Source organism: Lytechinus pictus, chromosome 10, assembly GCF_037042905.1.
Source record: "Lytechinus pictus isolate F3 Inbred chromosome 10, Lp3.0, whole genome shotgun sequence".
Classification (NCBI taxonomy): Eukaryota; Metazoa; Echinodermata; class Echinoidea; order Temnopleuroida; family Toxopneustidae; genus Lytechinus; species Lytechinus pictus.
The window spans coordinates 276,013-292,729 of NC_087254.1; positions in this window are offsets into that span (position 1 = coordinate 276,013).

Consider the following 16,717-nt stretch of genomic DNA (forward strand, 5'->3'; position numbering starts at 1 on the left):
CGTCGTGACGTGTTCATGACGTTTGATGACATGGACAGTTGACCCATGATCTGAAGTTATTTTTATGTTAATATTGTTCATTTTTGATGATTGATGATGAAGATATTGTTGATAATGTGATTTTACAAAATGGCGCGTAGATGACGTCACGATGACCATTTGACGTTGAACTTGTTTCGTACACATCGCATGATAACTGTGCATAATTGATAATATTTTGATGAAAATTGATCGAGCACTTTTTTTGATTTTGGTGGAACAAGAAAAGGGTGGAAAAAGAAAAATAAACTAGAATTTTAATTCGTCTTGTGGACGAATTAGGTGATCTGTCTGTCATTCTCATGATCACGATCTAATTTTCGATTATTACAACCATGTCAATGCAGTTCAATATGATCATCATCATAATAAACAGACTTTTATCAACGGAAGAACATATTAAATACAGCTGAAGACAACAAATTAGGTTGTGTAAAAGATCTTGTTTTATTAGAGATGCCAAATGCGATTTCGCAAGTGACTACACGAAATAATTAAATTAATGTTGCCGAAATCCATGAATGTAGAATCAAATTTTGAGAAAAATCAGTATTTAATAGACGTTACACACAAATACATCAGCAAAAAAAAGAACATTGTCAAGCGAGTTTCGAACCAAGGACCTTTGTATTGCAAGGCATGTGTGCTATCCATTGGACTACACAGCGTCCCGTACTCTCATAGTTCAAAGAAGTAATATTATCTTAAATTGACTTATGACAGTGAAAATTGGCATTGTGATATGCCTCTATAAATTCTCAGTTTTGAGGATGAATAATTAATATAAGTGAAAATGTTATGCAATATTTAGTAAGAGTATAAGTCCAGCTACAATATGTCGAAATCTGGGCGAAAAATGATCAAGAATTACGGAGTTATAGTCATATTTGCAAAATTATTCAAACGTCATAAAACAAAAATGGAAAATTTTAGTTCCGACGCCATTTTGATGACGTCATGATAAAATTTAGGGTCAAATGTGACATAAAATCACATCTGTAATTCATATTCTATCCGAATATAAAAGAAAATTTAGGGGTCAACGGACTATCTGAAGAGTTATATTGAATTTTGTAAAGGCATGTTTTTGCACATATTTGGTCTATTGTGAACGCGCGCGTGCGCGCGTGATTCAAACTTTGATGGAAGCTAATTCCTTTACTACTGGTCGTAGAAGGTTGATCAAGGTATCAAATTATTAGAAATTTAATAACAAATGCATTGACGTAAAAGAAAGTGAGATTCTACATTGCGTAACGACGTTACGCGCGTGAACGCGCGCGAAAACGTGTGAGCGCGCAAATTCTTGAAATGCTTCAAATGACCTGATTCGTACTCTACTTTGATCAAAAAGTGATTTTGAGCATTTTAAAATTTTGACGCGCGCGTACATGCGCGTCGTGACCTGTTCATGACCTTTGATGACATTGACAGTTGACCCATGATCTGAAGTTAATTTTATGTTGATATTGTTCATTTTTGATGATTGATGATGAAGATATTGTTGATAATGTGATTTTACAAAATGGCGCGTAGATGACGTCACGATGACTATTTGAGGTTGAACTTGTTTCGTACACATCGCATGATAACTGTGCATAATTGATAATATTTTGATGAAAATTGATCGAGCACTTTTTCTGATTTTGGTGGAACAAGAAAAGGGTGGAAAAAGAAAAATAAACTAGAATTTTAATTCGTCTTAAGGACGAATTAGGTGATCTGTCTGTCATTCTCATGATCACGATGTAATATTTGATCATTATATCCATGGCAATGCACATCAATATAATCACCATCATTAAAAGCAGACTTTTATTAACAAAAGAACATATTAAATACAGCAGCTGAAAGACAAAATATTACGTTGTGTAAACGATCTTGTTGTATTAGAGAATGCCAAATGCACTTTCGCAAGTGACTACACGAAATAATTAAATTAATGTTGCCGAAATCCATGAATGTAGAATCAAATTTTGAGAAAAATCAGTATTTAATAGACGTTACACACAAATACATCAGCAAAAAAAAGAACATTGTCAAGCGAGTTTCGAACCAAGGACCTTTGTATTGCAAGGCATGTGTGCTATCCATTGGACTACACAGCGTCCCGTACTCTCATAGTTCAAAGAAGTAATATTATCTTAAATTGACTTATGACAGTGAAAATTGGCATTGTGATATGCCTCTATAAATTCTCAGTTTTGAGGATGAATAATTAATATAAGTGAAAATGTTATGCAATATTTAGTAAGAGTATAAGTCCAGCTACAATATGTCGAAATCTGGGCGAAAAATGATCAAGAATTACGGAGTTATAGTCATATTTGCAAAATTATTCAAACGTCATAAAACAAAAATGGAAAATTTTAGTTCCGACGCCATTTTGATGACGTCATGATAAAATTTAGGGTCAAATGTGACATAAAATCACATCTGTAATTCATATTCTATCCGAATATAAAAGAAAATTTAGGGGTCAACGGACTATCTGAAGAGTTATATTGAATTTTGTAAAGGCATGTTTTTGCACATATTTGGTCTATTGTGAACGCGCGCGTGCGCGCGTGATTCAAACTTTGATGGAAGCTAATTCCTTTACTACTTGTCGTAGAAGGTTGATCAAGGTATCAAATTATTAGAAATTTAATAACAAATGCATTGACGTAAAAGAAAGTGAGATTCTACATTGCGTAACGACGTTACGCGCGTGAACGCGCGCGAAAACGTGTGAGCGCGCAAATTCTTGAAATGCTTCAAATGACCTGATTCGTACTCTACTTTGATCAAAAAGTGATTTTGAGCATTTTAAAATTTTGACGCGCGCGTACATGCGCGTCGTGACCTGTTCATGACCTTTGATGACATTGACAGTTGACCCATGATCTGAAGTTAATTTTATGTTGATATTGTTCATTTTTGATGATTGATGATGAAGATATTGTTGATAATGTGATTTTACAAAATGGCGCGTAGATGACGTCACGATGACTATTTGAGGTTGAACTTGTTTCGTACACATCGCATGATAACTGTGCATAATTGATAATATTTTGATGAAAATTGATCGAGCACTTTTTCTGATTTTGGTGGAACAAGAAAAGGGTGGAAAAAGAAAAATAAATAAAAATAAATAAAAAAGAAAATTCGTACGAAATTAAGAGGTGATCTGTCGATTGACAGATCACCTAATAATAAAAATAAATAAAAAAGAAAATTCGTACGAAATTAAGAGGTGATCTGTCGATTGACAGATCACCTAACTAGAAATTTAATTCGTCATGAGGACGAATTAGGTGGTCTGTCTTCAATTTTTATGATCATGCTCATTTTCAATTCAATGATCCAATATAATGTTAATGTAAAATGATGTATTAAGATATGAATTGATGAATGAAGTACTGATGAACTGATAGATTGAACTGATGTGAAATGAACTGAATTGATGAGCTAAACTGATGAATGAATTACTGATGAACTGATAGATTGAACTGTGACCTGAACTGAAGTGATAACTTAACTGATGAACAAAATACTGAGAAATGATTATGATCAAAATCATGATCATAATGAAATCTAATGAAAATATAGATATAGAGAAGGAGAGAGAGAGACGGGTTATAGTCATGTAAAAATACATGAGGTGGACCGAAGGATGAAAGAGGAATCATGATCAGAATGCATACACTTGGAAGAGAGATAGATATGTCATGTAGGTAGATAGACAGACAGATAAATAGATATGATATAAAAAAGTAATTATAATCTGTTTTATTTTGCAATATTTTAGCTATTATTTGTTAGAATTCTTATAATTGATCGTGGGCAAGATAGCTAAAAAAAAAAAAAAAAAAAAAAAAATCATGTTCACCCGCGGACTCGAACCCCTGCCTGCATGATAGAATGAGAAGTAAGTCTGACGCCTAACCGATTGAGCTAGAATATTTCCCATAGACTTAACACGTAAGCAAAACACCAGAATCTCAAATCCAATCTTGCAAGTGAATTACGGGCATGATCCCGACATCTGATCGGAAAATGAAGGAAACGTAACCGAAAGCTTAGAATCTCAGCTACAACATACTAAAAGCTCAGGGATAACTACCAACAAAAATTGGAGATATGGCTTACGAAATAGAGGAATGTAGAATCTAGTTTTGAGAAAAAGTCATGTCCCATAGAGATTACACGCAAAATGAGTAAAAATGACATGCCATTATTATTTGCAATTTTTGAGGATGATCTGTTTATCAAAATGAAAAATGAAGGCAATAACTCAGAAAGAGTAAGAACTAAGCTACAACATATCAAAAATTGGGTGAAAATTGACCAATATTCACGGAGTTAGAGCAAGATTTGCATAATTATAATGACGTCATAATAGGCAAAATGGATTTTTTGACTTCCGACGCCATTTTGATGACGTCATAATATAATTGAGGGTCAAATGAGACATGAAATTATATCTCTAGTTCATACTCTATCAAAATATGAAAAAAAAATTGGGGGTCCCCATGCGTTCTGAAGAGCTACAGCGGATTTTCTATAGGCATGTTTTTGCCCATATATGGCCTATAGTGAGAGCTCGCGCGCACACGTGCTGCAAACTTTAACGGGTGTTAATTTCCTTATTAATGGTCGTAGAAGGTTGATCAAGGTATCAAATTGCTCAAAATTATATGATCAATGCATTGAAATAAAAAAAAACGGTGTTTCTGAGTTGCATTGAGGCGTTACGCGCGGAAACGCGCGCGCATACGTTTGCGCGCGCAATTTTTTGAAATGCTTAAAATGACCTGAAACGTACTCTGTTTTGGTCAAAAAGTGATTTTGAGCATTTTAAAATTTTGACGCGCGCGTACGCGCGCGTCGTGACCTTCAGGTGACCTTTGATGACATGACCTGATGACCCTTGATCTGAAGTTTATGTCATGTGAATTTGATTTATTTTTGATAATTGATAATGGAGATATGATTGATAATGTGATTTTACAAAATGGCGTCTAGATGACGTCATGATGACGTCATGACATTAAGATTCTTGCAGAATTGAGGTCTTATTGATGTTGATATGTGGTGATATTTTGATGATTATTGAATATGAACTTTCTGAGATTTGCTGTCCACAAGAAATGGAGGAAATAAAAATAAGAAACTAGATTTTAATTCGTCATGCGGACGAATTAGGTGGTCTGTCGTATAGATAGATAAACAGGAAAAAAATATTTAAACAGATATTAGATTGAAAAATAGATAGACAAACAGATTTACATAATCAAACAGATACATACAAGAAAGATAATTATATTAGATGGATGGAGTGATGGATGGAGAGATAAATTATAGGTGGTTATATTAATAAAACATAGACATATAAAGATAGATATAGAGAGACAGACATATAGATAGAGAGACAGACATATAGATAGATAGAGAGACAGACTTATAGATAGAGAGATAGATTGATAGATATATAGATATATAGATAGATAGAGAGATGATTGGTGGTTATATAAATAAAACATATATAAACATATAGATAGAAAGAGAGACAGACAGACAGATAGATAGACAGATAGATAGACAGACATATATATAGATAGAGAGACAGACATATCATGAAGCTATTACGAGCTATCTCGTAATAGCTTCATGCTGCGTGGTCCTATCGCGTTATGTAAGCGGGCTCTAACTTTCGCCTGGCGGCTCGCCAATTGATGTTAGATATCGTTCCTTCGCCCGAAGGAAGCGATAACAAAGGATTAAGAGAGAAATTGGAAGATGGTTCTCCTTCTCGTGATAGCTTCATGGATAGATAGACAGACATATAGATAGACAGAGAGACAGAAATATAGATAGATAGAGAGACAGACATATAGATAGATATATAGATAGACAGATTGATAGATAGATAGATATATAGACATATAGATAGATACAGAGACAGACATATAGATTGATAGAGATCGAGACAGAGATAGATAGAGAGACAGACATATAGATGAATAGAGAGACAGACATATAGATAGATAGATAGATAGATAGATAGACAGATAGATAGATAGATAGAGAGACAGACAGACAGATAGATAGATAGATATATAGATAGATAGATAGATAGAGACAGGCAGATGGATGGATAGATAGATAGACATATCTAAACAGATAGATACATATATATTAGAGAGAGAGAGAGAGAGAGAGATAAACAGACAGATAGATATACAATGTAGGTAGATAGACAGACAGACATATGGATAGATAGAGAGAGAGGGACGTATTCAAACAGAAAGATATATATTAGACAGAGAGATAGATATGTCATGTAGGTAGATAGACAGACAGATAAATAGATATGATATAAAAAAGTAATTATAATCTGTTTTATTTTGCAATATTTTAGCTATTATTTGTTAGAATTCTTATAATTGATCGTGGGCAAGATAGCTAAAAAAAAAAAAAAAAAAAAAAAAAATCATGTTCACCCGCGGACTCGAACCCCTGCCTGCATGATGGAATGAGAAGTAAGTCTGACGCCTAACCGATTGAGCTAGAATATTTCCCATAGACTTAACACGTAAGCAAAACACCAGAATCTCAAATCCAATCTTGCAAGTGAATTACGGGCATGATCCCGACATCTGATCGGAAAATGAAGGAAACGCAACCGAAAGCTTAGAATCTCAGCTACAACATACTAAAAGCTCAGGGATAACTAGCAACAAAAATTGGAGATATGGCTTACGAAATAGAAGAATGTAGAATCTAGTTTTGAGAAAAAGTCATGTCCCATAGAGATTACACGCAAAATGAGTAAAAATGACATGCCATTATTATTTGCAATTTTTGAGGATGATTTGTCTATCAAAATGAAAAATAAAGGCAATAACTCAGAAAGAGTAAGAACTAAGCTACAACATATCAAAAATTGGGTGAAAATTGACCAATATTCACGGAGTTAGAGCAAGATTTGCATAATTATAATGACGTCATAATAGGCAAAATGGATTTTTTGAATTCCGACGCCATTTTGATGACGTCATTATATACTTGAGGGTCAAATGAGACATGAAATTATATCTCTAGTTCATACTCTATCAAAATATGAAAAAAAAATTGGGGGTCCCCATGCGTTCTGAAGAGCTACAGCGGATTTTCTATAGGCATGTTTTTGCCCATATATGGCCTATAGTGAGAGCTCGCGCGCACACGTGCTGCAAACTTTAACGGGTGTTAATTTCCTTATTAATGGTCGTAGAAGGTTGATCAAGGTATCAAATTGCTCAAAATTATATGATCAATGCAATCAAATAAAAAAAAACGGTGTTTCTGAGTTGCATTGAGGCGTTACGCGCGGAAACGCGCGCGCATACGTTTGCGCGCGCAATTTTTTGAAATGCTTAAAATGACCTGAAACGTACTCTGTTTTGGTCAAAAAGTGATTTTTAGCATTTTAAAATTTTGACGCGCGCGTACGCGCGCGTCGTGACCTTCAGGTGACCTTTGATGACATGACCTGATGACTCTTAATCTGAAGTTTATGTCATGTAAATTTGATTGATTTTTGATAATTGATAATGGAGATATGATTGATAATGTGATTTTACAAAATGGCGTCTAGATGACGTCATGATGACGTCATGACATTAAGATTCTTGCAGAATTGAGGTCTTATTGATGTTGATATGTGGTGATATTTTGATGATTATTGAATATGAACTTTCTGAGATTTGCTGTCCACAAGAAATGGAGGAAATAAAAATAAGAAATAACTAGATTTTAATTCGTCATGCGGACGAATTAGGTGGTCTGTCGTATAGATAGATAAACAGGAAAAAAATATTTAAACAGATATTAGATTGAAAAATAGATAGACAAACAGATTTACATAATCAAACAGATACATACAAGAAAGATAATTATATTAGATGGATGGAGTGATGGATGGAGAGATAAATTATAGGTGGTTATATTAATAAAACATAGACATATATAGATAGATATGGAGAGACAGACATATAGATAGAGAGACAGACATATAGATAGATAGAGAGACAGACTTATAGATAGAGAGATAGATTGATAGAAATATAGATATATAGATAGATAGAGAGATGATTGGTGGTTATATTAATAAAACATATATAAACATATAGATAGAAAGAGAGACAGACAGATAGATAGATAGACAGATAGATAGACAGACATATATATAGATAGAGAGACAGACATATCATGAAGCTATTACGAGCTATCTCGTAATAGCTTCATGCTGCGTGGTCCTATCGCGTTATGTAAGCGGGCTCTAACTTTCGCCTGGCGGCTCGCCAATTGATGTTAGATATCGTTCCTTCGCCCGAAGGAAGCGATAACAAAGGATTAAGAGAGAAATTGGAAGATGGTTCTCCTTCTCGTGATAGCTTCATGGATAGATAGACAGACATATAGATAGACAAACATATAGATAGACAGAGAGACAGAAATATAGATAGATAGAGAGACAGACATATAGATAGATATATAGATAGATAGATAGATAGATAGATAGACATATAGATAGATACAGAGACAGACATATAGATTGATAGAGATCGAGACAGAGATAGATAGAGAGACAGACATATAGATGAATAGAGAGACAGACATATAGATAGATAGATAGATAGATAGACAGATAGATAGATAGATAGAGAGACAGACAGACAGATAGATAGATAGATATATAGATAGATAGATAGATAGAGACAGGCAGATGGATGGATAGATAGATAGACATATCTAAACAGATAGATACATATATATTAGACAGAGAGAGAGAGAGAGAGATAAACAGACAGATAGATATACAATGTAGGTAGATAGACAGACAGACATATGGATAGATAGAGAGAGAGGAACGTATTCAAACAGAAAGATATATATTAGACAGAGAGATAGATATGTCATGTAGGTAGATAGACAGACAGATAAATAGATATGATATAAAAAAGTAATTATAATCTGTTTTATTTTGCAATATTTTAGCTATTATTTGTTAGAATTCTTATAATTGATCGTGGGCAAGATAGCTAAAAAAAAAAAAAAAAAAAAAAAAATCATGTTCACCCGCGGACTCGAACCCCTGCCTGCATGATGGAATGAGAAGTAAGTCTGACGCCTAACCGATTGAGCTAGAATATTTCCCATAGACTTAACACGTAAGCAAAACACCAGAATCTCAAATCCAATCTTGCAAGTGAATTACGGGCATGATCCCGACATCTGATCGGAAAATGAAGGAAACGCAACCGAAAGCTTAGAATCTCAGCTACAACATACTAAAAGCTCAGGGATAACTAGCAACAAAAATTGGAGATATGGCTTACGAAATAGAAGAATGTAGAATCTAGTTTTGAGAAAAAGTCATGTCCCATAGAGATTACACGCAAAATGAGTAAAAATGACATGCCATTATTATTTGCAATTTTTGAGGATGATTTGTCTATCAAAATGAAAAATAAAGGCAATAACTCAGAAAGAGTAAGAACTAAGCTACAACATATCAAAAATTGGGTGAAAATTGACCAATATTCACGGAGTTAGAGCAAGATTTGCATAATTATAATGACGTCATAATAGGCAAAATGGATTTTTTGAATTCCGACGCCATTTTGATGACGTCATAATATACTTGAGGGTCAAATGAGACATGAAATTATATCTCTAGTTCATACTCTATCAAAATATGAAAAAAAAATTGGGGGTCCCCATGCGTTCTGAAGAGCTACAGCGGATTTTCTATAGGCATGTTTTTGCCCATATATGGCCTATAGTGAGAGCTCGCGCGCACACGTGCTGCAAACTTTAACGGGTGTTAATTTCCTTATTAATGGTCGTAGAAGGTTGATCAAGGTATCAAATTGCTCAAAATTATATGATCAATGCAATGAAATAAAAAAAAACGGTGTTTCTGAGTTGCATTGAGGCGTTACGCGCGGAAACGCGCGCGCATACGTTTGCGCGCGCAATTTTTTGAAATGCTTAAAATGACCTAAAACGTACTCTGTTTTGGTCAAAAAGTGATTTTTAGCATTTTAAAATTTTGACGCGCGCGTACGCGCGCGTCGTGACCTTCAGGTGACGTTTGATGACATGACCTGATGACCCTTGATCTGAAGTTTATGTCATGTGAATTTGATTTATTTTTGATAACTGATAATGGAGATATGATTGATAATGTGATTTTACAAAATGGCGTCTAGATGACGTCATGATGACGTCATGACATTAAGATTCTTGCAGAATTGAGGTCTTATTGATGTTGATATGTGGTAATATTTTGATGATTATTGAATATGAACTTTCTGAGATTTGCTGTCCACAAGAAATGGAGGAAATAAAAATAAGAAATAAAAAATAAAGAAAGAAAATTCGGACAAACATAAGAGGTGATCTGTCATAGACAGACCACCTAACTAGATTTTAATTCGTCATGCGGACGAATTAGGTGGTCTGTCGTATAGATAGATAAACAGGAAAAAAATATTTAAACAGATATTAGATTGAAAAATAGATAGACAAACAGATTTACATAATCAAACAGATACATACAAGAAAGATAATTATATTAGATGGATGGAGTGATGGATGGAGAGATAAATTATAAGTGGTTATATTAATAAAACATAGACATATAAAGATAGATATAGAGAGACAGACATATAGATAGAGAGACAGACATATAGATAGATAGAGAGACAGACTTATAGATAGAGAGATAGATTGATAGATATATAGATATATAGATAGATAGAGAGATGATTGGTGGTTATATTAATAAAACATATATAAACATATAGATAGAAAGAGAGACAGACAGATAGATAGATAGACAGATAGATAGACAGACATATATATAGATAGAGAGACAGACATATCATGAAGCTATTACGAGCTATCTCGTAATAGCTTCATGCTGCGTGGTCCTATCGCGTTATGTAAGCGGGCTCTAACTTTCGCCTGGCGGCTCGCCAATTGATGTTAGATATCGTTCCTTCGCCCGAAGGAAGCGATAACAAAGGATTAAGAGAGAAATTGGAAGATGGTTCTCCTTCTCGTGATAGCTTCATGGATAGATAGACAGACATATAGATAGACAAACATATAGATAGACAGAGAGACAGAAATATAGATAGATAGAGAGACAGACATATAGATAGATATATAGATAGATAGATAGATAGATAGATAGATAGACATATAGATAGATACAGAGACAGACATATAGATTGATAGAGATCGAGACAGAGATAGATAGAGAGACAGACATATAGATGAATAGAGAGACAGACATATAGATAGATAGATAGATAGATAGACAGATAGATAGATAGATAGAGAGACAGACAGACAGATAGATAGATAGATATATAGATAGATAGATAGATAGATAGAGACAGGCAGATGGATGGATAGATAGATAGACATATCTAAACAGATAGATACATATATATTAGACAGAGAGAGAGAGAGAGAGATAAACAGACAGATAGATATACAATGTAGGTTGATAGACAGACAGACATATGGATAGATAGAGAGAGAGGGACATATTCAAACAGATAGATATATATTAGACAGAGAGATAGATATGTCATGTAGGTAGATAGACAGACAGATAAATAGATATGATATAAAAAAGTAATTATAATCTGTTTTATTTTGTAATATTTTAGCTATTATTTGTTAGAATTCTTATAATTGATCGTGGGCAAGATAGCTAAAAAAAAAAAAAAAAAAAAAAAAATCATGTTCACCCGCGGACTCGAACCCCTGCCCGCATGATGGAATGAGAAGCAAGTCTGACGCCTAACCGATTGAGCTAGAATATTTCCCATAGACTTTACACGTAAGCAAAACACGAGAATCTCAAATCCAATCTTGCAAGTGAATTACGGGCATGATCCCGACATCTGATCGGAAAATGAAGGAGACTCAACCGAAAGCTTAGAATCTCAGCTACAACATACTAAAAGCTCAGGGATAACTAGCAACAAAAATTGGAGATATGGCTTACGAAATAGAAGAATGTAGAATCTAGTTTTGAGAAAAAGTCATGTCCCATAGAGATTACACGCAAAATGAGTAAAAATGACATGCCATTATTATTTGCAATTTTTGAGGATGATTTGTCTATCAAAATGAAAAATAAAGGCAATAATTCAGAAAGAGTAAGAACTAAGCTACAACATATCAAAAATTGGGTGAAAATTGACCAATATTCACGGAGTTAGAGCAAGATTTGCATAATTATAATGACGTCATAATACGCAAAATGGATTTTTTGAATTCCGACGCCATTTTGATGACGTCATAATATACTTGAGGGTCAAATGAGACATGAAATTATATCTCTAGTTCATACTCTATCAAAATATGAAAAAAAAATTGGGGGTCCCCATGCGTTCTGAAGAGCTACAGCGGATTTTCTATAGGCATGTTTTTGCCCATATATGGCCTATAGTGAGAGCTCGCGCGCACACGTGCTGCAAACTTTAACGGGTGTTAATTTCCTTATTAATGGTCGTAGAAGGTTGATCAAGGTATCAAATTGCTCAAAATTATATGATCAATGCAATGAAATAAAAAAAAACGGTGTTTCTGAGTTGCATTGAGGTGTTACGCGCGGAAACGCGCGCGCATACGTTTGCGCGCGCAATTTTTTGAAATGCTTAAAATGACCTAAAACGTACTCTGTTTTGGTCAAAAAGTGATTTTGAGCATTTTAAAATTTTGACGCGCGCGTACGCGCGCGTCGTGACCTTCAGGTGACCTTTGATGACATGACCTGATGACCCTTGATCTGAAGTTTATGTCATGTGAATTTGATTTATTTTTGATAATTGATAATGGAGATATGATTGATAATGTGATTTTACAAAATGGCGTCTAGATGACGTCATGATGACGTCATGACATTAAGATTCTTGCAGAATTGAGGTCTTAATGATGTTGATATGTGGTGATATTTTGATGATTATTGAATATGAACTTTCTGAGATTTGCTGTCCACAAGAAATGGAGGAAATAAAAATAAGAAATAAAAATAATAAAGAAAGAAAATTCGGACAAACATAAGAGGTGATCTGTCATAGACAGACCACCTAAAAATAAAGAAAGAAAATTCGGACAAACATAAGAGGTGATCTGTCATAGACAGACCACCTAATAACTAGATTTTAATTCGTCATGCGGACGAATTAGGTGGTCTGTCGTATAGATAGATAAACAGGAAAAAAATATTTAAACAGATATTAGATTGAAAAATAGATAGACAAACAGATTTACATGATCAAACAGATACATACAAGAAAGATAATTATATTAGATGGATGGAGTGATGGATGGAGAGATAAATTATAGGTGGTTATATTAATAAAACATAGACATATAAAGATAGATATAGAGAGACAGACATATAGATAGAGAGACAGACATATAGATAGATAGAGAGACAGACTTATAGATAGAGAGATAGATTGATAGATATATAGATATATAGATAGATAGAGAGATGATTGGTGGTTATATTAATAAAACATATATAAACATATAGATAGAAAGAGAGACAGACAGATAGATAGATAGACAGATAGATAGACAGACATATATATAGATAGAGAGACAGACATATCATGAAGCTATTACGAGCTATCTCGTAATAGCTTCATGCTGCGTGGTCCTATCGCGTTATGTAAGCGGGCTCTAACTTTCGCCTGGCGGCTCGCCAATTGATGTTAGATATCGTTCCTTCGCCCGAAGGAAGCGATAACAAAGGATTAAGAGAGAAATTGGAAGATGGTTCTCCTTCTCGTGATAGCTTCATGGATAGATAGACAGACATATAGATAGACAAACATATAGATAGACAGAGAGACAGAAATATAGATAGATAGAGAGACAGACATATAGATAGATATATAGATAGATAGATAGATAGATAGATAGATAGATAGATAGACATATAGATAGATACAGAGACAGACATATAGATTGATAGAGATCGAGACAGAGATAGATAGAGAGACAGACATATAGATGAATAGAGAGACAGACATATAGATAGATAGATAGATAGATAGACAGATAGATAGATAGATAGAGAGACAGACAGACAGATAGATAGATAGATATATAGATAGATAGATAGATAGAGACAGGCAGATGGATGGATAGATAGATAGACATATCTAAACAGATAGATACATATATATTAGACAGAGAGAGAGAGAGAGAGATAAACAGACAGATAGATATACAATGTAGGTAGATAGACAGACAGACATATGGATAGATAGAGAGAGAGGGACGTATTCAAACAGAAAGATATATATTAGACAGAGAGATAGATATGTCATGTAGGTAGATAGACAGACAGATAAATAGATATGATATAAAAAAGTAATTATAATCTGTTTTATTTTGCAATATTTTAGCTATTATTTGTTAGAATTCTTATAATTGATCGTGGGCAAGATAGCTAAAAAAAAAAAAAAAAAAAAAAAAATCATGTTCACCCGCGGACTCGAACCCCTGCCTGCATGATGGAATGAGAAGTAAGTCTGACGCCTAACCGATTGAGCTAGAATATTTCCCATAGACTTAACACGTAAGCAAAACACCAGAATCTCAAATCCAATCTTGCAAGTGAATTACGGGCATGATCCCGACATCTGATCGGAAAATGAAGGAAGCGCAACCGAAAGCTTAGAATCTCAGCTACAACATACTAAAAGCTCAGGGATAACTAGCAACAAAAATTGGAGATATGGCTTACGAAATAGAAGAATGTAGAATCTAGTTTTGAGAAAAAGTCATGTCCCATAGAGATTACACGCAAAATGAGTAAAAATGACATGCCATTATTATTTGCAATTTTTGAGGATGATCTAATTATCAAAATGAAAAATAAAGGCAATAACTCAGAAAGAGTAAGAACTAAGCTACAACATATCAAAAATTGGGTGAAAATTGACCAATATTCACGGAGTACGAGCAAGATTTGCATAATTATAATGACGTCATAATAGGCAAAATGGATTTTTTGAATTCCGACGCCATTTTGATGACGTCATAATATACTTGAGGGTCAAATGAGACATGAAATTATATCTCTAGTTCATACTCTATCAAAATATGAAAAAAAAATTGGGGGTCCCCATGCGTTCTGAAGAGCTACAGCGGATTTTCTATAGGCATGTTTTTGCCCATATATGGCCTATAGTGAGAGCTCGCGCGCACACGTGCTGCAAACTTTAACGGGTGTTAATTTCCTTATTAATGGTCGTAGAAGGTTGATCAAGGTATCAAATTGCTCAAAATTATATGATCAATGCAGTGAAATAAAAAAAACGGTGTTTCTGAGTTGCATTCAAGGCGTTACGCGCGGAAACGCGCGCGCATACGTTTGCGCGCGCAATTTTTTGAAATGCTTAAAATGACCTAAAACGTACTCTGTTTTGGTCAAAAAGTGATTTTTAGCATTTTAAAATTTTGACGCGCGCGTACGCGCGCGTCGTGACCTTCAGGTGACCTTTGATGACATGACCTGATGACCCTTGATCTGAAGTTTATGTCATGTGAATTTGATTTATTTTTGATAATTGATAATGGAGATATGATTGATAATGTGATTTTACAAAATGGCGTCTAGATGACGTCATGATGACGTCATGACATTAAGATTCTTGCAGAATTGAGGTCTTATTGATGTTGATATGTGCTGATATTTTGATGATTATTGAATATGAACTTTCTGAGATTTGCTGTCCACAAGAAATGGAGGAAATAAAAATAAGAAATAAAAATAAACTAGAAATTTAATTCGTCATGAGGACGAATTAGGTGGTCTGTCTTCAATTTTTATGATCATGCTCATTTTCAATTCAATGATCCAATATAATGTTAATGTAAAATGATGTATTAAGATATGAATTGATGAATGAAGTACTGATGAACTGATAGATTGAACTGATGTGAAATGAACTGAATTGATGAGCTAAACTGATGAATGAATTACTGATGAACTGATAGATTGAACTGTGACCTGAACTGAAGTGATAACTTAACTGATGAACAAAATACTGAGAAATGATTATGATCAAAATCATGATCATAATGAAATCTAATGAAAATATAGATATAGAGAAGGAGAGAGAGAGACGGGTTATAGTCATGTAAAAATACATGAGGTGGACCGAAGGATGAAAGAGGAATCATGATCAGAATGCATACACTTGGAAGAGAGATAGATATGTCATGTAGGTAGATAGACAGACAGATAAATAGATATGATATAAAAAAGTAATTATAATCTGTTTTATTTTGCAATATTTTAGCTATTATTTGTTAGAATTCTTATAATTGATCGTGGGCAAGATAGCTAAAAAAAAAAAAAAAAAAAAAAAAATCATGTTCACCCGCGGACTCGAACCCCTGCCTGCATGATAGAATGAGAAGTAAGTCTGACGCCTAACCGATTGAGCTAGAATATTTCCCATAGACTTAACACGTAAGCAAAACACCAGAATCTCAAATCCAATCTTGCAAGTGAATTACGGGCATGATCCCGACATCTGATCGGAAAATGAAGGAAACGTAACCGAAAGCTTAGAATCTCAGCTACAACATACTAAAAGCT